Source organism: Poromitra crassiceps, assembly GCF_964638095.1.
Source record: "Poromitra crassiceps genome assembly, chromosome: 2".
NCBI classification, from domain to species: Eukaryota; Metazoa; Chordata; class Actinopteri; order Beryciformes; family Melamphaidae; genus Poromitra; species Poromitra crassiceps.
Genome location: NC_139624.1, coordinates 59238001 through 59263890, shown reverse-complemented (window position 1 = coordinate 59263890; position 25890 = coordinate 59238001). Strand labels below are relative to the sequence as shown.

Sequence of the window (25890 nt, the reverse complement as noted above, 5' to 3'; positions counted from 1 at the left end):
GGATGGTAAATGTATTTAAAATTATTCGTACAGTTTCTATTCGTTTTGTTTGGGATTTAGGTGGTACCCAGTTTTTTTAAGGGGGGGGGGATGTGGCAGCCCTCACTATGTGCTGTGGGGTCACTGTACTGATTGGTTGCTTTCAGTCTGCAGGTCCTGGCTGGGCAGAGGCTGGGGCTGCTTGATTAGCTGATCTGGAGCACCTGGATGCTCTCCCTATTTGAGCTGGCTGCTCACTCTCATTCTCTCTCTCCACCTTGTTGGTTTGCTTTGAGCTCAGGCTCTTTTGGATCTTACTTTCATACATCTCAAACATCTACACTACACTACACTTCCCACTCATCCACACACTGCATTCACTACTGACGTTACTGACTGACACATCTAATCTTATCTTTTGAGTAATTCATTTAGTTTATAATAAATACTTTTTGTTGCGACTTTAAAACATGTGTGGTCTCCCCTCATTTGTACAGTCCACTCAGCCTGGGCTGTTACACTTGTCTTGAGAAGAGAAACACTTGGACATGAACTCAGATGTTTTCTTGACTCCTGATCTTGGAGTCCCTGACATAGAGGGGGTCGTGCAGCTTGTCTTCCCAGGGCAGATGCCCACACAGCCACTGAACCATGCAGTAGGACAAGATCTCCAGGTCTCCTCACATACCTAGAGCCACTCCTTTGGGGGCATCGACACTGGTGAACTCGATGGTGCCATCGTGGCACTTCTTGGGGTCCTCCTTATACTCTATCGGGTGATTACCTATATGCCATCCCATAGTCTACTAAGTAAACCTGGTCGGGATCACTGTGGCTCAGCAGCAGGTGGGAGGCTTTGGTGTCAGCATGCACATATATGCTCATGGATGAACTCCAGACTATCCAACAGTCGGAGGCCAAGCTGCAGAACCAGTTTTCTGGGGAACCGAATCCCGCTCTCAAACTTCTTCTGCAGGTCTGTGCCACATCGATCCATAAGCATGAAGTGATACCTTTTCCCTCTGTCATGCAGACCGGAGCCCCAGTAGCTACAAAGTTGGGAACCCCCAGATTTTTCATGTTGTGAGACTTCATCCAGCTCTGAATTAGATCAGACCTGGCAGCTCTCATGTGAAACTTTGGTTCGCAGAACAGCGGTCCGTTGTCGCTGGGCTCCACTTTGATGACATGTGGAGCATCGGCCCCGACAGCTTTAGCAGAACTTTCATCAGCCAAATATATGAGGCCAAAGCCCCCCTGGCCGATTGGTGCCCCCAGCTTCCAGGCCTTCTTCCCAGTGTCAGTCAGGACCTCTCCAGGTGGAAACTCCTCTGCCAGCTTCCTCTTCGCTGGACCTCTGCCCTTTCCCGGTAGCTTGGCTTTAGGGGGCATCTTCTCTTCGACGTAAAAATGACCAAACTTCCCGCAGAACCACATGTGTGAATTTTTGCATGCATGTCTAGGGTGGAGACTCTGATGAGGATGTGCCATGGGTGCACCTTTTTTGGGTGCCAACTCATGCACATAGCACATAACAGAGAAACTCCTGTTAAGCGTGCGGTGCTATGTGCATGAGTTGGCACCATTGATAGTATAATGTTAGGATGACGTCATCATTCCTACTTTGACGTCGTCATTCCTACTATGATGTCATCGATCACTGATGATGTCATGATTCATAGGCGTCTTTCATGCCTTTCGCCGGTGATGTCATAACACAGGTGATGTCATATTCACATCTATAAGGGCCTGCTCCTGCAGGCTCTCGCCAGTGATTCATAAATCTAAACTAGGATCACACCAACCTCTGCAACCTCTGCAACCTCGAACAGTGCAGCCCCAGCTATCAAGTTCCACAACTCCCGTACTCTTGGAGAGTGTCTTGGCCCTCAACTACCCGCGAATAGATCCACATGTCTTCCGACGCCGATCCTGACAGAAGCTCTAATAATATAAAACGTAGTAGTTACTGTATGTTACACGTGGCTAACGTTAGCTAGCTTCTGACATGTTTTTCTAGAATTCATTAGATCGTTAAATGCTCCCGTAATCTAGCTAACGTTACCTCGCTAACCCACTAACAGCCGATGAGGAAAAGTCAGTCATTTATCGAATGTCTTTCTTACCAAACACAATTACGCTAGTTTCTGAGATAATAGTGTGGCATATACCTGTGAATAACATATTCTTACCTGGAAATCACACATCGATCCGTAGGCCAGCTCTGAGTCTGTTTACATTTCGGGCGGAGGGGCTGCATGGTTGTAGCCATTGCGTGCTAGCAGTACTGAAATGAAAAGTGTTAGCTGCTGTGCTAACAACAAAGGTCGCAGAGTGATGACGCCATCTGTTGCACTGCGCATGTGCTATGTGTGCTAAGCTGGTTGGCTGATGGAGTGGTCTATCAAGGGAGGTACACCCGCCCCTCCCCGACGGCAGAAACCGGTTTGAATGGCTCGTTCGCCAGACCCTAGTGACTGAGAGCAGGTCTGAGAGCAGGTCACGTGGGGGATGGGTTTACCCAGGCTACAAATGACCTGCCACGTTGTCATGTGCCACCTTCAGCACGGCCTCCCTAAACTTTTTCGGTACCACTATCTGCACAATGGGATCCCCAATAAACTCCTCTCCCTGGGGCAGCCATTTCCTTACCAGCACCTCACCCAGGAGAAAATAACCCTGGGCAGCAGTTTCCATTTCGGCCGCCGTCAGAGCACTGTCACAAAGCTCCTGTAGAGACGAATAAGCTCTCTGCTCCTTAATCAAATCAGAAGGAGAAACAGATAAGAGCTCGGCAGGCAAAGACAGTTTGACTTTATGAGAATGTTCATGTGTCGTCTCCTGACCAGGCACCACTGCAGCCCGACTCATAGAACGAGTCACTGCACAGGATGTAAATACCTCAGGCAAATCTGAGACACCTGTGTCACAACCAGTGGAGGACCGTCCGCCCAGACCTGGCCCCCTGCCAGATCATTCCCCAGAATGACATCAACGCCATCCACAGGCAACTGAGGACGCACACCAATCATTACTTCTCCCTCCACCAGACCAGAGACAAGTTGCATTTTGTGCAGAGGAACAGCCAGAATTTTCATCCCATTTCCCTTACCAATTTTGAATTTCCAGTATCTGAATCAACTGAAAATGATAACACTGATTCCCGAACAAAACTGTCCAAAGCCCCCGTATCTCTCAAAATCCTAACAGGGACTTTCTGATCACTGCCCACAAGTGAAACAAAGCCCTGTGACATGAATGCAGCATAACCATTACCACCCTCCTGACGCGAGCCCACTGAGTGTACTTGCACCTGAGGAGACACAACTGGACATGGTGCAGCACAGGCAGCTGGTTTTACCTGTGACCCATTTGACTTTGGCTTCGATTTTAACATGGGACACTCATTTTTCCAATGCTGGCAATAATTACAGGTAGTATTACTGCGGTCACTTTTACTAAATGCTGGCTCCGGAGCTGCCTTGAAAGTTTTCGAACGTCCAGAAAAATCCCTAAAGCCCCCCTCACCATCATTACGCCGCTCTACAAAACTGCTCTTATGCGTTAAGACGAACTCATCGGCCAAAACCGCTGCCTCACAAGGAGTCTTGACCTTCCGCTCATTTAAGTATGTAGCCATAGAGGCAGGCAACAAGTTTTTTAGCTGCTCCAGAATGACCAGATCACACAGCTCATCAAACGTCCCCACACCCGATGCAACACACCAATGGCCGAAATGAGACACTAAATCACGTGCAAACTCTGAATAGGTTTGACGATCAGTTTTCCTCCAGGCTCTAAACCGCTGGCAATATGCCTCCGGTACCAATTCATACGCCTTCAAAACAGCCTTTTTCACCTTGATGTAATTACTAGCATCAGCAGGACTTAAAGAGGAATATGCTTCCTGTGCCTTCCCTGTAAACACACACTGAAGCATCAAAGTGCGCTCGGCATCAGGCCACATCCGTGCATTTGCAACACGCTCAAACAGTGAGAAAAAAGTATTTGGATCCTTCTCATTAAATTTTGGCAACAACCTCAAATTACTGACAATGTCAGAATTAGTGGAACCCCCACTCCGACTGGACAGATCAGACAATTTGCCCTCTTTAACCAAATCCAGTTTACACCGTTCCACATCCAACCTTTCCTTTTCTACCTGAAACTTTATTTTTTCCAGTTCCAATTTGAGTTCCATGTCTTTTTGCTGCTTCCATTCCTCATGTTGAAGCTGCATTTTCAACAACTCTTTGCTGCTCAAAATCTAAACCCACAGAACCCACAAGATGTTCTTTTTCTGCCATCTCAAGGATTCCAGCCTCCACTAATTTTTCCCTTAAAGTGGCTTTAATTGTATCCAATTTTACCCTTTTATCAGCTATTTCAACCTGATAGTGCTCAGCTATCTTCAACAGCTGTTCTTTTGAACACTGATCAAGTAAAAGATCACAAGGAGACTCTACAAACTCCTCAGCAGAAGCCATTCACACAACCTGACAGGCTGACAAGAGAACAAATCAAAAAACAAACCAAAGGCTACCAACACAAAGCCAAGTAGCTAGACTTCAACAAATGTTGACCTTACTGTTGTGAACTACCAGCCCAGGATAACCCAACCACATAAGGAGAACCCCAAAACAAATATAAAATCTTCATGCAGTTTGGCGTTGGGCTTTTTGAACACTGCTCCACTAAGAGCCCTTTACACAGAGTACTAATAACTCTGCACAGAGAAACAGGAAGGCCCCCAGCTATGCTGATAACCCCCCTGGAGCTCTGGGTGTGTCCCCGAGACCCCCCGTGGGTCTTTCTTGCCGCCCTGCACAAAAACAACAAACTAAAACAACAAACAACAAACAAAACGGGGAATAACTCCGAAGCTCAAGATTATCCCACCCAGCATTCACAACTGTAATTCAACATACAAACCTAGATTACTCACCAAGAGCCACACTACCAACCTGGGACCAAATGCTCTCTCCTCAATCCACCACAAACCAACAACCTACAAAGAAAAACACATGTGTGAATCTACCCCAACAATGCCTCAATGCAATACACAGCAGAGTAACAATTGCCACCTTACCACTCTGCAAAAGACAAAGGCATCAATACAACAAAACTAAGTTGTTAATCACAACTGAGCCAAACTCCACAAGATCTCATAAAGACGAGCCCCCAGATGTAACAGCCCAGGCTCAGTGGACTGTACAAATGAGGGGAGACCACACATGTTTTAAAGTCACAACAAAAAGTATTTATTATAAACTAAATGAATTACTCAAAAGATAAGATTAGATGTGTCAGTCAGTAACGTCAGTAGTGAATGCAGTGTGTGGATGAGTGGGAAGTGTAGTGTAGTGTGTAGATGTTTGAGATGTATGAAAGTAAGATCCAAAAGAGCCTGAGCTCAAAGCAAACCAACAAGGTGGAGAGAGGAGGAGAGAGAGAATGAGAGTGAGCAGCCAGCTCAAATAGGGAGCATCCAGGTGCTCCAGATCAGCTAATCAAGCAGCCCCAGCCTCTGCCCAGCCAGGACCTGCAGACTGAAAGCAACCAATCAGTACAGTGAACCCACAGCACATAGTGAGGGCTGCCACACAAGCCAGATGAGATCCAGAGGTTCATGGAGGTGAAAACTCTGGGCTACCATGACAAACCACAGTACAGGAAGCTGCGCAGCATCCTGCAGGCTGGACTGAAGGCCATCCAGGCCAAAGATGATGGCAATCTGGAATTTAATACTCCACTCAGTGCAGCCGGACCCACCCCTAGCCAGAAGACGGCGAAGAGAAAGAAAATATACGAAAGAGAGGGGGGCCAGTAAACTGATGGAAGTACCAAGAAAAAAGTCAAGACGGCCACAAAGAACAAAGAGGTGAATGAAGTACAGAAGAGTCCTAGAAACACTGCTAGACCAAGGAAGATAATAATATAATGTATATTACATTTACATGTAATGTAAAGGGAGGTAGACTATCTCCCTTTTCACTCTCTCCTCCATGCTCCCTCCCTCTACTCTGTCTGCATTTTAATAACCGGTTAATAACGTTTTCTACAGTAAAAAAAAAATAGAAAAAAAGAAAAGAAATTCAGATTAAAATGTGTTGGACCTGTCATCTGGAAGCAGTTTATTTCAACATGAATACTTCTCTGATAAGGTCTCTCTCTCGCTCCTCAGTAAAACCTCTTGTTACTTTCCTGTCTTTTCTGGAAGACTACAGCTCCCGCCACAGCACAGACTACGATTCCCAGCAGAGAGCACAGCAGGAGCCAGAAGACCTTCCAGCCGCTGAGCAGCGTGCTACGGAAGTTTCCAGTCGGATCATCAATGTTGTCTTTGGGAGACTTTAACAGGCTGACACTGGGTTCGATCTTGGTCCGGTCCACGTTTTCCTCCTCAGCGGTGTGTTCCACCATCAGCTGGTACAGCTTCATGGAGATGATGTCGTGGTTGTCAGACAGATCTCCTGTGGCTGCCGAGGCACCGAAGAAATACCCAGTAGGAAGACGAACACCTCCAATGTCAATGCATTTCTTCCATTCATTCTTGTCATCCACATCAACCATGATGGTGAGTCGCTCCTTGGAGTAGCGGATGACGAGGTATGTGCCGTGCTCTCTGTTCCTGATCCCGGCCGAGCAGCCGCCCAGCCCCGACGAGTGGCCATCTCTGTCGTGGTCGTAGCCCACCGTGCCGTTATTCACCATGGCCAAGATTAATGGGAAGGACTCATCCAGCCCATGGAAGTCATTGCGGAAGGTATCCAAAAAAATAGCCAGGCCAAGAAAATGGTCTTGGTTTCCAAACACAGGGCCTCGAAGCATTCTGTCTTTTGTGTACCAGATGGCGATGCCGTCCCCATGAGTATTATCATTATTTGTTCCTGACCCGTGAACTTTGAACTCCACATGCATCTCCCAGTCCTTCAGGTAACACGGCACAGTGTTCCAGATGGACCCCTGCTTGCTCCTCTCATCAGGAGTGAGGCGGACGTAGGACCTGGTGACGAACGTGCTTCCCCAGAAGTCCCACTGACTGGAAGGGCTGCTGAAAAAACCTTGGTATGGTTTCATTAGTGAATGCTCTCTCTTCAGATGTTCTGCTTTCCCGTCTGTTATATCACAGCAGACTAAACTACACTGATACAGAAGAAAAGCCAGTGCTGTGCTCAGACATGCTGTACAGTTTCTCATTGTGTTCACTGAGTGTCATTACACAAACTACCGCTTCTACTTATGCCTCTGCATGGAAGGATTTAGTACATCACTGATTATGTCACAATGTTTGATGTCATAATTCACTGATGACTAGAATTGAGGGCGCTCACTGATGACATCACTCACTGAGTGACATCATGACATAATCATAAGATAACATCATGACATTTTCACATCATGAAAATATGACATCATCATAACTTTATGATCATCTGTGATGTCATTACTGGTAGCTTTCTAGGATGGAAACTCTGGAGATGATTACAGGATTACAGCAGCTCCTTATAGAAGATGTATGTGTGTGTGTGTGTGTGTGTGTGTGTGTGTGTGTGTGTGTGTGTGTGTGTCACGCCTCTAAAATGACTTCTAAAGGTTATCTGACTGAAATCACCTTCAGATGGCGCATGGCAACAAGTGATATAGTTCCTCTCATCAATGTGTTTGAATTAGGGATGTCAACGGTTAACCGTTAATCGATTAACCGTCGCTAACGTCGTTGTTCGGTTATTGCTGTCGGTCTATCAGTTAATATTAATTTTTTTTTTTTTTTTTTTTTTTTTTTTTTTTTTTTGGTCTATTTACTCAATGAGCTCATGCCCAAACAAGGCGTGTCTATTTAGATGCTGAAATGTTAATGCTTTTTGTGTTACAAATTCTAACACAAAAAGAATTTGTGTTGAAATGTTGATGCTTTTTGTTAATGCTTGTTAATGCTTTTTGTGTTAGAAATTCTAACACAAAAAGCATTAACATTTCAGCCTCTAAATAGACACGCCTTGTTTGGGCATGAGTTCATTGAGTAAATAGACAAAAAAAAAAAATTTTTTTTTTTTTTTTTTTTTTTTTTTTAACACATTGAATGCCAGCCATGTTTTCATTCCTGTAGGTAAGTTGTGCCAGGGGTGTTTTTGACGATTCTGGCTCATTTTAGCAACAGCCGAGGATTCTTTTCTGTTAAGAATTCATGAACACCAATCATCTAAAAATAACTAATAGAATGTGTGCTTTCTCTGTCTAAAAGAGTTAGTTTGCAGAGTTAGTAGTTATGTAGATATTAGCCGTTGAGTACAGCATGGTTTCAGCGTCTGGAAATTTATTCAGAGATAAATGGCTTTTTGTGAAACAGTCACTTTAACCATTCATTTTTGGCATCAGTAAGACCGTCAGACATTCTAAACAATAGTTTTGAACAGTAATTTCCTCCATAACAACAGGAAACACCCCTCTCATTCAAACTCCTCCCTCCGTGTGTCTTCTCCTTCCTCCTGGCTGTACAGCGGGCGTGTCAGAAGCGCTTTTGCTGCTGCCTGCCTGTGTGCCTGCCTGCCTGCTTGCGTGCGTGCGGACGCTCCTTGTGCGAGTCAAGATGGGCTGGGGAATGCGTGGGCGATGGGCAGATGTTGATTATGGCCTTTCTGAGGTGTTTCAAAGTGTGTTTCACCTATGATCTATTTTGCAAATCGCTCTCCGCTCTCTGTGTGCTGCTGCCGGTGCGCGGCCGCTCTCAGGCAAGACAAGTCTTGAGTGGATTACTGTAAAATCGCCACGGCATTTCCTTGAACGGCTTGGTCCCGCGGCAGTTTTTTCTTTGATTTCGGTCGTCTGGGGGAGCACTGTCAACACTTAGTGGGTCGGTAAAATAGATTATACACATTATCTTGCTCCAATAGTGATCTCGAAGATGTAAAAGTTGTTGATTGATGTTCCACCGTCAAAAAAAAAAAAATGTTTATGTAAGACGAGTAAACTCGGCTCTGGCACTTAAGCGTTGGATTATGTAAGACGAATTATTTCGGCTATGGCACTTAAGGTGTTAATATTAAAAAATTATGAATTAACCGATAGGTTAATCGATTATTAGCGTCGGTTAATCGAAAGTGAAATTAACCGAAAATTGACATCCCTAGTTTGAATCAATGTATTCAATCTGCTAGACTTTGGCAATGCACACACTAGGCTAGATACTTCAAATCTGGCAGCCGAATTGAGCGCTCACTGATGACATCACTCACTGAGTGACATCATGACATAATCATAAGATAACATCATGACATTTTCACATTATTTCACATTATTATTAGTTGAAAGTACTAAACTCCTTGGAGTAATGCTGGATTCCACTCTGTCTTGGTCTCACCACATCAATTATATTGTTTCAAAAATGGGAAGAGCTATTGGTGTTTCCAGAAAATGTGTTACTTTTGTTGCCCGTCCCCTTTTATGTCAGATAGTTCAAAGTTTAGTTTTATGTCATCTTAACTACTGCTCTATGGTGTGGTCATCTGCTGCAAGTGGTGACCTTAGGAAGCTCCAGGTGGTCCAGAACAGGGCAGCACGGCTGGTCCTGGGCTGCCCACTAAGGTCTAATGTGAGCCGTATGCATGCCTGCCTCTCCTGGCTTACAGTTGAGAATAGGTTGTCTTTCAATTCACTTGTGATGTTTAAGTCAGTCATGAGCAGTAAAACTCCAGTTTTTATACATCAACAGATAATCTTTAGTAATACTGTGCATGACCATTACACAAGAGGATCCAGCAATGGGCAGCTTGTATTACCGTCTCCGAAAAACAATGCTTTAAGGAGATCTTTTATTTTTAGATCATTGACACTTTGGAATAACCTGCCTCTAAACCTGTGTTGCATTTACAGTAAATTAACATTTAAAAAGAATCTTAAAGTTTATTTAACACTGTAAAGTATCTGTATTTGTTTTTGTTTTCTGTTTCTTTTTTTTCGATGTAATTTTTAGCTATCTTATTTGTTCATTATGTATTTTGTGTTGAGTACTGACATTTAACTCATTGAGTGCCATGGACGTCCTTCGACGTCCAATTAAATAGTGACGTAGAGTGCCACGGACGTCCTTCGACGTCCAATGCGTTTTTTGACGGTGGGACGTCGATCAAAGCCTTCCGCAGCTCCTGTACAACTATAGTAGCTATTGGAGGTCTATAACCTATTTTACAGAACCCTTAGGTGGCGACAGTGCTCTCCACATAACAGAAAGGCAAGGAAAAAACAAAGAAGAAGTCGTTATGGAAACGGAAATCGCATCGCATCCGTATGCATCGATATGCTGAAGCACGTTACTGCAGCTGTGCCTGCAGCAGCCAATCTGCTCCCACAATTGAGCCGCTCCGTGTCGGTTGCGACAGCACATCCGCACATCCACACCGTGGAGTTGTTATTATTCTCAACTGGAAGCATCGTTGCCGGTGACAAACACACGCGGAACGCTGTAAAAAAGCAGGATGTCGAGCACCCTTCACTGTGCGCACAGCAAACTCAGCAGAGAGCCACCACAGACAGGAGGAGGAGTGTGCAGTTGAGGCGAGGCGAGGCGGGGCGGGGCGGGGGGGGGGGCACGCAGAGCAGCACACAACACCCAGACAGACCCAGGCAGCAGGACAGGATTGACAAACGCAAGCCAGAATATCCGATGCCCACCAGCAGCAAATCAAGACCAGCAAGAAGCTGCAACCAGCAGCGCACGCAGGGGCCAGCGCTGCTGGTTGTAGCTAAAAAATATTATTCTGCCAAACAGAATTCCCTGGCCTTCACTGTTTTATTGAAGGAAATTATTTTTGAGGTGTGACTACATTAGAAAAGATTAGCTTCAGAGTCAGTGATGTGCTTGAAATGTTTAATTTCACAAAAGGCCAATTATCTCAGCTTCTAGAAAAAAATTGCTGTTTTTGGATGAATCAAGCTATCTTCTCCGGCTCATAACTAAAGAACGGAAAATGGGATCAATAAACTTTTTTTTGCAGATGATAGAATAGAGTCTCATCGTTCTTTGTGCGTGTTCAGTGTTTACATAGTAATATCACACAATATTCTGTGGGCCTCGAGAAATCACTGAAAACGCTCTGAAACTCTGGCACTGGGAGCATCCGTTCTCCAAAAGTGGCTGGCACTCAATGAGTTAATAATTTTACATTTGCAATTGTACTAATTTGTTTGTATGTTTGGACCCCAGGAAGACTAGCTGGTTGCTATGGCACCAGCTAATGGGGATCCTTAATAAAATCAAAATCAAATCAATAGAGACGCCCACAAAATGTTAAACGGCTGGCGCGTGAGTGGGGTAAAACCGCCCATATATCTCATGGGCTGACTCACCAAAAGACGGTGCTGCGGCTCTAAACTACAGGTTTGGGGGTTCTAGAGCAGAACACAAGACATCTGCTCAGATATGCATTTACTGCAGTGGTTAAATCCCCGATCGTGTCTGCCTGGGGTGGGCTATCAGCTAAATTCTAACTTTGCTGAATGGATAGAACGGGGGTTTTTACCCCACCCTGACCACGCCCCCAGCCAGGCTGAGCCAGCTAAACCAGCGTCTATGACGAGACGTGGCCTCAACCTATGAAAATATGACATCATCATAACTTTATGATCATCTGTGATGTCATAGACTGAATTGTGATGTCATTACTGTAGCTTTCTAGGATGGAAAATCTGGAGATGATTACAGGATTACAGCAGCTCCTTAGAAGTGCAATACACACACTAGACTAGATAATGTACTTCAAATCTGGCAGCCTAGGTCATGTTCTCTGGTTGTGAGAGGCCTTCAGATGGCTCTCTCCCTAAAAGAAGGGCCAAGCAGCTAGCCAGGTATTATTGTTCAATATCTGCTATTATTGGTAGCCGGCGCTACCCGCCCAATATGGAGGAGATGCTGCTTTTTGTACCCATGAAGTGGATATACTGACCCGGAAGTTTTTTTTTTTACATTTTAAAGTAAAATGCATCAATTTGGTGCACTCTGAGGGCAAAATTAAGAGGCTAGATCTATGAATAACTATACACATCACTCAAATACATGCCTTTTAGACACCAGCTCCTCCAACTCATCAGAGCTCTGATATGAAAGTAGTTGACATGAACAAGGCATAGAACAATACTGATGTGAAAGCCAGAGCCATATTGAAATCACGTTGGTTGTATTATTATTATTATTAGTGTACTTTATTTTAAATTCAACCATGTTCACTGCTTACCATGTTCACTCCTTCCTCTCATTATCAATCACCTAACGCTTTATACAGCAGCACCATTTATTATTTTTATAATAATAATAATAATTATTATTATTATTATTATTATTAATATTATTATTATTCCACAGTGCATGCCTGTGGATGCACATGCCTGATGTCCGCGACTCCCCGTCCAAGCATAGAACCAAGCATGATAGAAGCTGTCCGCTCATCCGTGCCAATCTTTTGGAATAGCCTATAGCTTATAATCAGCAACTCAATTCACATTCTCAGCCAGAATATGATGGCTGGTCAAGAGAATCTAGGTTTTGAAAAGTGGGGGGGACATGTCCCCCCTGTCCCCAGTGGAAAATACGCCCCTGATTGCATTATTAGTGTTTATGTCCTTTGCATACTTGTATTTATGTGGAAGTAAATCATTCAAGTGTGTGCTTATATAGCTATCTTAGTGAGGACCAATTTGAGTTTTATATCTGGGAAGTGAGGACATTTTAGGAAAGTGAGGGCACTTTCTCACACACCTTCAAAGGGCTGTTTGAAGGTTAATAGTTGGTTTTAAGGGTTAGGTTAGAATTGGTTGAGGGTTATAGTGTCACAACCACAGCGCTAGTTAACATTACTGTTGCATTCGTTGTCTACGATAGTCTGACTCACTGGAAGCAGACTGCGGGGAGAAGCTCTGCTATTGGCTCCGACCATTTCAGTCAGAACAAAGGGAAATCCCTTTCCGCTCCCTGCGTGTCGCTCTCAAATGCCTCAGCCGCTGTGAAACAACAACGCTAGCTAGCATTGCTACATGCTGAAAATGGCCAGTTTTGATTACGTTTTGGATTGTGCAATAAAGCAGCCATGCTTGGTACGTTCAGGGATTGGTTGTTCAAGATTCAAGATTCAAGATTTTTATTGTCACTCCATGGTACAAGTACCACGTGTGAAATTCTTGTGCAGTGGACTCCGTTTACGACATAGTACAAATAGGCAACAAGCAATAAGTAATAGGCAATAAGAAATAGGCATCAATAGGCAATAAGACAGCAATAAGGCAATAAGAAATAGGCATCTATAAGCAATAAGACAAGTCGGTGGCTTATACGACAGTGGCATATTCATTGCACATAGGTGCACATGTCATGTGCATACGTTAGACGTGTTCAGACATTCCAAATTCGACGTTTTATACATACATGTGCAAATAGCATGTACCTTATTAAACATACACTTAAATTTACAATTAAACATTAGGCACCTTATTAAACATACACTTAAATTTACAATTAAACGTTAGGCATCCGTAATAGTAGCAGCTGCAGTACGGTACGGTACGACTACTGCACTATTTGTGCATATTTAGGAGTCTCGTGGCCTGCGGGAAGAAACTGTTCCTCAAGCGATTTGTGCGTGTTTTTGGAACCCTGTATCTCCTCCCTGAGGGTAGCAGGGAGAACAGGCTGTTGTGGGGATGGTTTGTGTCTTTGATGATCTTCAGGGACCTCCTGAGGCACCGCTGGTTGTACAGTTCGTGCAGTTCTGGCAGTTCACCTCCTGTTACGTGCTGGGCCGCGCGCCTCACCCTCCGTAGCGCTCTGCGGTCCATGGTGGTACAGTTCCCGTACCAGGCGGTGAAGCCGCCTGTCAGCAGGCTTTCAATGGTGCCTCTGTAGAAGTCCCCGAGGATTTCTTTCCTCAGCCCGAATTTCTTCAGGCGCCTGAGTCCGTGTAGTCGCTGTTGGGCCTTTTTGACAACAGTGGCGGTGTGGCCGGCCCAGGTCAGGTCCTGGTGGATGTTGACTCCCAGGTACTTGAAGCTGTCCACCCTTTCCACCACTGTGCCGTTGATGGTGATTGGGGGGTGTGCGCCCCCCCCTCTCCTGTAGTCTACAATGATCTCCTTGGTCTTGGAGACGTTCAGGGAGAGGTGGTTGTCCTGGCACCATTGTTCCAGTACCCCCACCTCCTCTCTGTAGGCCGTCTCGTCGCCCCCCGAGATCAGCCCCACGACCGCTGTGTCGTCTGCAAACTTCACAATTGTGTTTGAAGTTTGAGTCGCCACGCAGTCGTGGGTGTAGAGGTCGTACCAGAAGGGGCTGGAGACGCACCCCTGGGGCGCTCCTATGCTAATGGTCAGTGGGGAGGAGGTGAGGTTGCCCACCCTCACCACCTGGCGGCGGTCTGTCAGGAAATCCAGGATCCAGGTTGTGAAGATAACAGAGCATTTTTTCTGCTATACCAGAGTTAGTGTAAGAGGAGCCAGAGTCAGACTCTCTCCTGCGCTATACAGCCTGAACGGAGATAGTCTGACAACCCTCGTCCAAAACAAATCAAAATAGGATATCTGCCTGGGTGGCAAGCAGGCGGCAATATTTGACAATTTAGCTGGAGCTCAGTCAAACTCTATTTAACATTAGTTTTCATTGTGAATTAGAAAATGGTCAGGGTGCTACTCAGCACCCTATCACGGGCCGCACATGGCCCCCGGGCCGCAAGTTGAGTATCACTGAGGGAATGCATTACATCAATGAATGCCCTCACTAAGATAGCTACTGGATGTGTATGTCATTGACAGTGTGTGTGTGTGTGTGTGTGTGTGTGTGTGTGTGTGTGTGTGTGTGTGTGTGTGCGTGCGTGCGTGCGCACATGCGTGCATGCGTCACATTTAAATTCAGCACTCAACACTCATGTCCTCGTGTCTGACTGCATTAATCATGACAGCTGCCCATAGTGCTGATTAGGCAGAATCACTGATGAGTATACTGTAATGTGGATCGTGCCCTGTTCCCCATGCAGTGAGAACATGTTACTATGATGATGCAGAGCTCAGCAGATAAGCTTTTTCTTTTTGGTGATCAACTTTTGAGTTACACGAAATTTGTACAGTTGCCGTCTCTTGTTTGTGTCCTTTGTAGGTCTGTTAAAGTAACAGTTCACCCAAAAATGAAAATTCTGTCATGATCTACCCACCCTACTACTCATCTAGTCACCTTTTGACTACTGTCACTTGAGAGAAACCCAGCCACCATTGGCTCACTTGAGAGTCACTTGAGAGATACGTCAAAACGTCAAAACTTGCCATTTTCAGCGTGTATTAGTAGCAACGAACTAGCGTGTAGGTTTCTGCCGTTAGCTTGCTAGCTAGTTAGCGAGCGGTGTTGTTTTCACTTCGTCGGCTGGGGACATTTACAGTGACACACAGGGAGGAGGGAGTGGAAGCCGCTCTGATTGACATGGTCGGAGCCCATGACAGAGCTTGTAAGTGGGGAGCGGAAATCCGGCAGCGACTGAAATGGACGCCTCCAATGCGAAAGCAGCTGTAGAGCAGAGGAGGGCTTATGCCAGCAGCTGGTTTCCATGCAGCCAGACTAGGCTACTTGAGAGAAAACCAGTGACCATTGACTGTAGTCAATAATGACTTTATCACAAAATCACGATCCCATTTTGTAAGCACATGTCTTTAGATGACTCATATAACTTTAATAGTAACCCACAATGTGCTTCACTTCCCTGCCAGTAAAGAGGAGACACACTGTTCCAGAAGTGTGGGCCTACGTATATCTTGTTTTGAAATGTGACTCCTCAGTTGATCCTCAACATATGGTCCAACTGTTCGTGACAAGCCACGGATGATTGAAGTTTTCTTGGAGGCGTTTAGTGACAGAATGTTTGACAGATGTTTCCAGGATTTAAAGCTGATGTATCAGATCGCTCTTCAATCTTATGTGCTGCAGTGAGGCTGCTGCTGCTGCTTAAAGTAGCAAGTCCAGGATTTAAAAGCGAGCAACTGCTCTTGATACAAGCGCTAACTGCCTGGATATGACAGCTTAACATCTCACACGTGTCAGCTGAATGCAAGTCAAATGTAATTTGAAGCTCTTCACACGTAGCCGATTGCTTTTGTATATTTGTGCTGCTCGTAACACTGACAATGCCACTTTCACACATGAACTCCGGATCAGGTCAGGGTTGCCCCCCACTGAGCCTGCCCCGGATGATAGGTGAAGTGTACCCTTTCACACATGAGGCATGTTGCATTCACACATGAGTAGCACCTCCGCAGAGTTTGTAAAGTAGAGAGGGGGCGGGCGGCGGGGGTGGGGGAATTTGGGCATGACCACACAGTTGTGAAAACTAAAAATACATAATGGGCGATAACTGCCTAACGTTCACGGCATATAATCGTTTGCGCATAACGTTAGTAAGTAATTAATTAAACAACCCTACAACTCACGCCCAGATGCATCGATTTCCTCGAGTCGCAAGCAGTACAAACAAAACAGGTCTTTGCTATGTTCAGTCCTAAAATGCCTCAAACCTACTAGAATTATACAGAATACAGGAAGCTAGACGTTTTTACCTTCAAAATAAAATAAATGTTGTATTACTTAGTAACAAAAAATCAGAATGTCGACTCACTACGGGTTAAAATTGACTTTTCGAAGGGAGCAGATATTCTTCCAGTTTATCTCCGTTCTGTATCTTTCGAAACACACACAAAAAAACATTACACGTGCATTTACTTTATTTAATTGCCATTATTGCGAAGGTTATACCCGGAAGTTTTCGTTTTATACTGCCTGACTTGACGCTACTTGGAATTTGCGCGAACGCTGTGTAAACGTTAAATCAAAGACATGAACGCAACCAGATCCAGATACCCTACCTAGCGGGGGACTGCTCCCTAGTCCGATACCTCACGAGTCCGACGACACCTCATGGTTTTGGGTTAGGGTCTGGGGGAGGTTAGGTTTAGGCGTGGGGGTGGGAGAGGTTAGGTTTTGGGTTAGGGTCTGGGGGAGGTTAGGTTTAGGCGTGGGGGTGGGAGAGGTTAGGTTTTGGGTTAGGGTCTGGGGGAGGTTAGGTTTAGGGTTAGTGAAAAACGGGGAATATAGAACCCGGGGAACATAGAAGCCGGGGAACATAGACATGATCCCCTGTCCAATGCCTCTTTTTTCGGACTCGTGAGGTGTCGGACTCGTGAGGTATCGGACTAGGGAGCATGCACCACCTAGCGATGTCCAATACTGGGAAGCGGGACGACCCTCGCGTCCAAAAATGCTTATTAAATGTGTGTGCTGTGCGAAGCAGACATGAAATCAGATCAGAGCCATGAGCCTTTCAATCCAGCAATCCGCAACATGTTGGCTGTCGCACACGGAGCAGTTTTGAGCTTCATTTGAAAACCAAATGGCATGTGTTTTTTGCTCGCTCATTCACATCGACTATTTATATAATAATAATCTGTCACGATCGTCTCTGTCCTCATGCACTCACGAGCTCACGGAGCTCTGGAGGGGGGGGGGGGGGGGGACAATACGCTTCTGCGACGGTGCCATGGCACTAGTCCGATACCTCACGAGTCCGACACCTCACGAGTCCGAAAAAAGAGGCATTGGACAGGGGATCATGTCTCTGTTCCCCGGGTTCTATGTTCCCCGGGTTCTATATTCCCCGTTTTTCAACCCTAAACCTAACCTCCCCCAGACCCTAACCCAAAACCTAACCTCTCCCACCCCCACGCCTAAACCTAACCTCCCCCAGACCCTAACCCAAAACCATGAGGTGTCGGTGTCGGACTAGGGGGCAGTCCCCTCTGCGACTACGGCTGGGGGTACACTTCCCTCCGGCTAGGACGAGGCTCCGCGGGAGCGCGCATGAGCCGCATGCAGACATTCACACATGACAGCCATCCATATGGCCTCTAGATAACTCCTGAATTCCAAACATGTGTGAAAGCAGCTTTGGGTTTGATGGGATCTGAAACCTGCAAGACAAGATTATTGTCCTTCAAGTCCTATCCTTATCCCTGTCCCTAAAAGAAATGTGTAAATATAACATTGACTAATTAATTGGATCCCCCCGCTCCGTGCTTTTAGAAACAGACACTAGTGTGGCACCAGAAGGAATTTTATTGTGCATTTTGAAGATGTAAAACATTCGGTTTCTTTCATTTGTTATGTAGACATTTGTTCTCAACAGCCATTTTCCATCTAAACACAGAATTTAGACGGCCAAATTATAGCTAGTATCATCAAGTTATAAGATACTATCTTCAAACCAGGCCAGAAAGAAATCGAGCACTGTCATATAAACAAGCAAATAGTGAACATGTATTGTTCATGTTGATGTCACCCATTGGTGATGCAGTTCCACCCTTGGATCAGTCCCATTCATTGTCAATGTTGCCCCCTAGCGGCACAAAGTCAACTTTGCAGTGTGACTATCAAACGGATGGAGGCCGATCCATAGACCCCCCAACCCATAGTGAAGAAGCAAGCAAACCAATTGGTAGGCACCAGTTCGTTTGAAAAAGTTTTCAGTTTCAGTTGAAGTTTTTGCCAAAATCGTCTGGATATTCTGTATTATGGTTTCAGAAACACATTTAAAATAATGGTCCCTATCGTTGCATCGGCGCTGTTTCTAGGCCGATCGCCTGGCGCAGCTCAAATCAGTGGGCGTGGACCAGCGCACTTGATATCGTCGTGCTGGCGCTAGACGCAGCCTCAACCATTACAACCACGCCTTTTAAGCGTAAAATTATGCACCGTCATGCTCATTGGATAACTGCAATAAACGAATCGCACGCTTGCCTTTTTAGCTCCAATTCCAGTGATCCCGCAAAACCAGACGAAAGCCAAACGCTCTGCCCCCCCCCCCCCCCCCTCCCTTCATCCAGTCTGTCTGTCTGCATTATAGGCTATTATTCCATATTATTATGCTTCTCAAACCAATCTAACTGCAGTTTCAATACTGCAAGCATGTAAATACGCTACACTATAGCAAGATCAAAGTGAAAATAATGTTCTAAACGCATCAGCTAGAAAAATATAGCCTATTAGATTGGTGAAAGTTTGTCCAGAAAGATATCATTTTCTCTCGCCTGCTGCAGGAAGGATGATGCACATAAATATAGCCTACATTATGTAAAGTCATTGCATAAATGTGTTTTTATTGTAAAACTAAATGTGGAGTAGGGCCAAGTTATTGGAGCGGACATCACAGTATAGCAGATGACAGTAGAAGCTTCCGAAGCGCGTTCCCCTGTCACTTATCTAAATCACGTTAAATCGACAAGGGATATTTATAGCCCCAGTAGGACATATATGTTTCAAATAGGGTGGTGTTTTCATTTCGATGTTTTATTTGGTCCAATATTGAAATGTTCTACAATTGGAGGTTGTCTTACCATTACACATTATTTAGATCCTCCCTTAATATAGGTTTTCGGCTCATTTGGTTGCTATTTAGTAGCGAAATGGAGAAACACAATGCATCTTGGGACATTCACATTACAGTGAAGTTACAGCTTATTTTTTCTATGGGACTCTGAGCGAGGGAGTCAGAGACAGTCGGTATTGTGCCTGTCAGACTGAGGAGAGAGGGAGAGAGGTGACACAGAGAAGGGTGAAAGAGGAGAGAGCCAGAGGGGAGCGCTCCAAACAACTGGCCCACTGAATAGGCCTGCTTTTCAAAGGCGCAAGGCGCTAAATTAACGCCAGGTCAGAAGATAGCAGTACGCCGGTATTTAGCGCCGACACGCCCACTTTGGCCCATTCTGGGACTGCGCCACGCCCATTCGGCCTAAAGCGCATTTGGCAGCCTAAAGCCATATTGATATCGTCCCAAAACAGGCGCAAGGCACGTTTTTTTGCGTTTAAGGCCTGTTTTAGCGCCGAAGGCTTGTGGGAGAATAGGGCCCAATATCTAATATTGTATGACATACATTGTAATATTAGACGAGTACGTAGATATATTGCACTTGAAGATCCCATGATCTGGGGCAGTTATTAGCAAAGCAAGCTTCACCAGCAGCACGATCGAGATCCTTCTGCCATCTCGATTGTCCGTAATCGTCACATCGTATCATCATGATCATCATCAGTATGGGAGCTGGGGCTCTGTGTCTCTGTGTCTCTGTCTGTCCCACTGTGATGTCATAAATGACATCATCAGTGAATTACTCACACACACAAGGCTATAGTTCAGGGGGGGAAAAGGCTATAGTTAAGTGATGATGTCACTGATGACATCATCAGTGACTGATGTCATCAGTGATGTCATACATAGGCATTCTGACATCACCAGTGATGTCATAAATTCACTCACACCACTGATGATGTATCAGTGATGTCATAAATTCCACTGATGATATCAGTTATGTCATAAATGCACACACACACACACACACACACACACACACACACACACACACACAAAGTCACGAGAGAGACTGAGGGAGAGGGAGAGGAGACGGAGGGAGAGGGAAGAGAGGGGGAGAGACTGAGGGAGAGAGAGAGGGGGAGAGAGACTGAGGGAATGTCATCAGCGATGTCATCAGTGATGTCACTCGAGCAATTGTGATGTAATTAGTGATGTCACTCAAGCAATTGTGATGTCATCAGTGCTGTAATAATAATAATAATAAATATAGCCGCAAGCGGCGATGCGGGGTCCAAGCTTCTGGTGACTTGGGGGTTATATGTCAGATAATATTAATATAGACACTGAATTGCACATTTAGTCAGAGTTGATATGTGCACAAGTGTACCAAGTTTGTAGTAAGTAATATGTAGTAAGTAGCAGTGGTGGTGGTAAGCCAAATGGTGGCTGTCAAAGAGTAATGGACTTTTTCTAGGCAAACTGTCATAATTTCAAATCCTAGCGTCCTGATAAGCTTAGATGTGTTAGCCATGAGTGGACAGCTTACTGAGGTGTTGCTTTTATGTTCGAGTCCATTGGATGAAGATAGTGTGCTGCTTCTACTGTACACTTCTGATCATGGTTATAGATGTGCTCAGTGAGGAAAGGATTAAACAAACTGTTCCTGAATGGTGATCTAAGTAATTGGTTGTCACAATGAAAAGCCAATGCTTTTGTAGTAGTGGTGGTAGTCATAAATCTGGTCTGCATAAGCACAAGGCCAGAACTTGAACCATTTGTTCAAGCTGATGTTATGTAGAGGAAGGATGAGCTACTTTACTTGCCGCCTTGCTGTTGTAGAGTGGATGAGGTACTGGGAGAGCTGATGTTATGTAGAGAAAGGATGACATCATAGATGACATCATAGATGACATCATCAGTGATGTCACAAGACTGTCATCGGTGATGACATAGTGTCAGAGCATGTGTCATCAAAAGTTTAAACATTTATCATTTCAAGACGGTTTCACGTATCCAAATTCTTTGTAAGTCTTTAGATCAGGGAAGTCCAGAGATGACACAGAAAAAGTTTGGGCTCATTCGGGCAAATGGCCTAGGACGAGTTCGTTTATCAAAAGTTTAAACATTTATCATTTCAAGACGGTTGCACGTATCCAAATTCTTTATACAATTTTAGATCAGGGAAGTCCAGAGATGACACAGAAAAAGTTTGGGCTCATTCGGGCAAATGGCCTAGGACGAGTTTTTTTTTTTTTTTTTTTGAGAAAGTCCAAGATGGCGGAAAATCTAGCAGACTTAAATGGGCGTGGTCTATATGGATAGATGCGTATTGATCCAGGGAATCCAGCAGATGTGGAATTTTGATTCTACACCTCACGGTTCAGCAGTTATGGGTCAATACGCAAAAGGGTCTGTTATAGCGCCACCATCTGGCCAATATGGCTAATTTTTTGTCTCTGAGTAGTGGGGCACATTTCCAACCTATGTGCAAGGTCTGGCTACTGTAGCCCTTACAGTTTTTGACGTGCATGCTGTTTTAGGGCGGAATAATAATAATAATAAACGGAACAGATACAATAGGGATCCATGCACTTCGTGCTTGGACCCCTAAATATAGCCGCAAGCGGCGATGACGGGCTCCAAGCATGGTCAGTAAGGGTGTAGTGGTCAGTAAGGGTGATGGGGTCAGTCAGGGTGTTGTGGTCACATAAGTACTTGTGACTTGAAGTAGTACTTGGATAGAAAGCAGTTTTTGTGTACAATATCCCTTTAAGTATCTGGACAGAAAGTGGTATTTGGGTAGAACATACTGTCAATACGACAAGTACTTCTCTGGCTCTGCAGATACATATAATATGGTCTACTAAGTTAAATGCAACAGTCTGGATAGCTCACTTGGTAAAGCTCATGACTTATGCTAACTAAAGACCATTACGGCTCAAAGTTCAAACCCCACGTGGGATGAACAACTTTCAACTTCAGACAGGTAAGTCAGTAACAGTAATTAAAACCCCACATGTTGCCTCCTTATTTTGCGGTGTTTCATGAACTTTTTCAATATCTTGGAAATGTTAGCTGGAGATTGCGTGGCTGTGTTCAAGAACGTGTTTTACAACAGGGGAGGTTAGTTCTCGTCTCATGATGGAGCTTTTGTGTTCTGAAATCAGAATTTTCAGTTGTCATTGTGTCTTTCCCACACACACATCAAACCATAGGGCGTAGTGGCGTCCACTACAGAAGGTTGATGGGTTTTATCCCTGAAATTGCTTTTGGTGACTATAGCCAGCACCCTGCATGGCAGCTTGTTATGCAGTCCATTTACCATTAAGGACATTTTTGTATTACACACATAATGCACCACTTTACATTAAAAGTCTGCCCTGAATGGAGGTGTTTGAACTAATTGGTGTGGGTTGTGCTGTTACAATGAGCACATGAGTGACGAGGATAATTCAGATTGAATTCTCTTTATGGACCTTTCACATCTGAAGACACAATAATGTATTGGAATGTTTTTCCTCTCATATATCTGAAAGAAGGCTCCCAGCAAACACAATTACATCATGATGATGTTCTGATATCATCTTTCAGTGACGTCCAGGACTAAGCCAAATCACAGCCGATTTGGGGATCATTTAGACATCTACACAGGAATGTCAAGATGATGTCGAAATATGACGTTACCATGAATAGGCATATTCAGTTATTCTGCTATGTACACAGTGTGTATTCAGCAGCGTTATACATAATTATATCCAGATTAACCTTTATTCTACATTTTCAAAAAATAAAACAGTTACCTGGCCGTGGTTTGAACCCAGGACCTCCAGCTTTGGTGTCTTCTACTCTACCCCTACACCATCCTTCCACAGCAATGACAAGGCACGGATGTAACCTTATTATGGCATAAACTTGTTTTTATTAAAATGTGGGTGTCAAGTCTTTGTGGATCGGGCATTACTGTGTGACATCTAAACCAACTATGTATTATGCTACAGCAGATGCAGAACCCCAAAACACATTAACCCCACCAAAAATGCTACATTCCAACTTCCAGTAGTAGTAGTAGTAGTAGTAGTAGTAGTAATAATAGTAGCAGAAGTAGTAATAGTAGTAGTAGTAGTAGTGTTGGTAGTAGTGGGAGTGGTAGCAGTAGTGGCAGCAGTAGTTGTAATTGACCGGTTAATGAGTTGTGGGCAATTTAGTGTTGGCGTGTGTTTCATTAAAAGTTTCGAGATTTATCATTTCAAAACGGTTTCACGTATCCAAAATCCTTTAATAACTTTAGGTCGGGGTAGTCTATAGATGACCCAGAAAAAGTTTCGTGTGATTTGGCCAAACGGTCTAAGAGGAGCTCGCAAAAGTAGGTTTTTGATCAAATTCAAAATGGCGGAAAATGTAACAGACAGAAATGGGCGTGGCCTAGTAGGTTAGATGCACGATGCTCCAGGGAAACCGGTTGATGTGGGATTTTGATTCTACGGCTCGTGGTTCAGAAGTTATTGACCGACAAACGTGAAATTGGCTGTTATAGCGCCACCGTCTGGTGGATTGGTGTAATTTTTTTACTCTGAGTAGTGGGTGATGTCGTGAACCTGTGTGGAAAGTTTGGGTGATGGGGGGTGTATGGTTTCTGACATCCACACACTTTTAGGGCAGGAAAAGAACAAAAGCAAATACACAAAAGTTTAGACATTTATAATTTCAAAACGGTTTCACGTATCCAAAATCCTTTAATAACTTCGCCGGGTCGGGGTAGTCCAGATGACCCAGAATAATTTCCATGTGATTTGGCCAAACGGTCTAGGAGGAGTTCGCAAAAGTAGGTTTTTGATAAAATTCAAAATGGCGGAAAATCTAGGCACACGCAAATGGGCGGGGCCTAGATGGATAGATGCGTATTGATCCAAGGAATCCCTGAGAAGTGAAATTTTTAGTATAGGACACACGGTTCAGAAGATATGGACCATAACGCGAAATGGTCTGTTATAGCGCCACCATCTGGCCGATATTTTTTGTTTCTGAGTAGTGAGGCACATTTACAATCTATGTGCCCAGTCTGGCTACGCTGAGCATTACAGTTTCTGCTGTACATACAGTTTTACCGGAGAAGAAAAAAAAAAAAAAAAAATCGGAACAGATACAATAGGGATCCACGCACTTCGTGCTTGGACCCCTAATAATAATAATAATAATACATTTATTTTATATAGCGCTTTTCAAGAACTCAAAGTCGCTTTACAGAATGCATGGGTCAAACATAAAACATAACAGAGACAGACATAAAACACAGACAAACAACAAAAGGAAAGGAAGGGGGGGGGGGTTGCGGGGGGGGGGGGGGGGGTTGGCCATAGCACCCAGATAGCAGCGGCAGCCAAACGCGCCAGCCAAACGCGCCAGCGTTCACTCAACCGGAGCAGGGCCAACCTCCGAACATAAAACACAACAGAGACAGACATAAAACACGGACAAACAACAAAAAGAAAGGAAGGGGGAGGGTTGCTTGGCCACAGCAACCAGAGAGCTGTAATAAATCCTTCTTCTGTGGTGTTTTACGGCAGTTGGCAGCCTTTATGTTGCATCACTGCGAATCACCCAAATCATTCTATACACATGCTGTTTAAATAATTTGCTTATAGTGATCAATACTCCACTTACAGCGATAATTTTTGGCCTTGTCCGCCTAAGAACAATGGAAAAAATGTTTAAAACTACTCTAATTTTCTTTCTTTTTTTAACTTACAAACTGCAAAAAATTTGCCAACGAGATACAGCAGCAATACTGTCTGTATTTTCTTTATTTTTATTTTTTTGTATATTTAATTTTAAAGTTTTCAGTGTAGACAAGAAAAAACATCATGCAACCCATTCCCACTAAGACAAGAAAGAAAAAAAAACAGTAATAGAAAATAATAATAGAAAAAAAATCATGAAGTACAATGAGATATCTCAACCATATTTTGTAGATGTTGTTATTGACATATTGTAGAACCAGTTCAGAAGTCATAGCAAGTCCACCATTGGTAGGGGTAATATTTTCATGTACTCTCAACAAAAGGTTGCCAAATACTTAAGAATATCAAATCTGTTTTTCAGAACATACATGATTTTCTCTAAAGGAATACAATTAGTCATATATCATCTCTGTTATCCATTTTGATATAGAGAGAGGGGAATCCAATTTCCAGGTTAGGGCAATACATTTTCTGGAAACCGCAAGGGCTATATCGATGAATTTTTTGGTACTTTGACTTAACTTTTGACAAGTTTGATAAATTTCCCAAGAGACAGAGCTCTTGGTCGAATGGAATTGATGTGTTCATAATTTTAGTTAGAGTGTCACATAAATCACACCAAAATGTTGTGACTTTAGCACACTGCCATGTCCAATGTAACATTGCCCTCATCAATACGGTATTGATTTCAAACCTGTGTTTTAGGTGCGGTATTGACAATACCACACCTAAAACACAGGTTTGAAATTGTAGAATTGTAATGGTGTAACTTCTGAGGGGTGACGTAGAGT

General features: G+C 44.2%; 1 pseudogene across 1 annotated transcript; it reads right to left on the bottom strand.

Moving 5' to 3' along the window:
* Nucleotides 1–481: 481 nt before the first annotated feature.
* Nucleotides 482–1371, bottom strand: LOC310791216 (serine/threonine-protein kinase VRK1 pseudogene; annotated as a pseudogene). Its single transcript has one exon. The product of its transcript is annotated as a serine/threonine-protein kinase VRK1 pseudogene (transcript).
* Between the last annotated feature and the right edge of the window lie 24519 nt (nucleotides 1372–25890).